The sequence below is a fragment of the Coturnix japonica genome, chromosome 5 (assembly GCF_054131305.1).
Source record: "Coturnix japonica strain WE chromosome 5, WE-NBRP24, whole genome shotgun sequence".
NCBI classification, from domain to species: Eukaryota; Metazoa; Chordata; class Aves; order Galliformes; family Phasianidae; genus Coturnix; species Coturnix japonica.
In genome coordinates, this window is record NC_140667.1 from 44,549,966 (window position 1) to 44,551,229 (window position 1,264).

Here is a 1,264-nt window from a genome sequence, read left to right on the forward strand (position 1 = left end):
TGTATGCATTTAAAAGGTTCAAATTTTAAATAAAGGAAAAAAGATTTTTCCCCAAGGATTTTAAACTTTTTGTTTTTAGATGGCTCATCAAAAATAGTTTTACATACTGAACAACATTGAATTTTTAAAAATCATATTTCTAGTAAGCACTTGACATCTATTAAACTCTCTTACTCCTATTTTTTTGTTCTGTAGACCTATGAAAAAAGATAAGTAACAACTATCTCTTTTGAAAGAACTGAATCTCTCATGGCAAAGAGCAGCAGTATTGAGGAATATGAGGGATATCAGCAGTAATAACAAATGTAGATAACAAACTTCATGTTACTGTTACTTATTTGATATGTGGGATATCAAATCATATTCCCTTACTTTGATTAGCATGTTTTATGAACTCTCTTCTCCCATTGTGCTTCATCCTCTTTACACGTGCATCTTTCATGTTAAAATTAAATTACTTACACTCTTCCCCTTATCCTTCTAAATTAAGTCTCCAAAGTCAGAGTGTAGCTTATCTTTTACTTAGGCTGTGCAGTAACTGAAGGGTTTTTTTATTGCCATTTGTCTAAGAAGTCTAGTATACAAATCTTCACTTTTTCCTTGCCCTGTGCAGCCTGCTGTTGTCCACCTCCCAAAGAAGGTTATATTAACAGTTGAAGTGTACAAGGTGTCTGTGTATTTTGTGTAGCTATGGAGTTTAGATCGAAATTGCCAGGCACAATTTTAGTCTTGTCATTTTGTTTACACATCAAAAAATCTTTTTCATTTTATTAAACGTTTCATGTAACTGCACCCAAGTTTTGCCAAGCTGGGAACTTGGAACTTTTCTGTATAGTGACTTTTTAATTCTAGTTTTCATAACCTGGAGATCAGACTGTTGCTTTCGCATGATGTACGTAGTGTCTCATGACTGGAGTTTGCTTTGTTTTATAGTATCTGTACTCCTTGTATTTTTCAAGAGCTATTTTGTAAACAGATGATGTATTTCTCCATTGAAAACACAATAAAAAACAGCACAATCCCATAGTTGCCTCATTTTTCTGAATGTACAAAAGCGTTTTTACTTGGGATTCATACTTTTCTCCTGATCTTTCTGCTAATACAAAATCCACCGTGGTCTAAAAGAAACGCAGCATAAATCAGTTAATTCTGTAAGTAAGCATATTGTGTGTAGAAAGTAACATTTAACGGGATGTTGAGTTCTAGTCTGTGAAAGGGAGAGGTTGTGGATTGTGCAGTGGGCTTGAGGATGGAGATGCAGCTT

The 1,264-nt window shown here is 34.0% G+C and overlaps 1 protein-coding gene across 5 annotated transcripts in view; it reads left to right on the forward strand.

Annotated features, from left to right (window-relative positions):
• The window catches only part of PAPOLA (poly(A) polymerase alpha), a 38,204-nt gene extending 37,180 nt beyond the window's left edge, over positions 1-1,024 (forward strand). For all 5 annotated transcript variants that reach the window (XM_085549430.1, XM_015865254.3, XM_085549431.1 and 2 more), the window contains one exon: positions 1-1,024. This exon is cut by the window's left edge and continues 1,153 nt beyond it. The gene's annotated coding sequence lies outside the window, so the exon portion shown is untranslated.
• Positions 1,025-1,264: the final 240 nt, after the last annotated feature.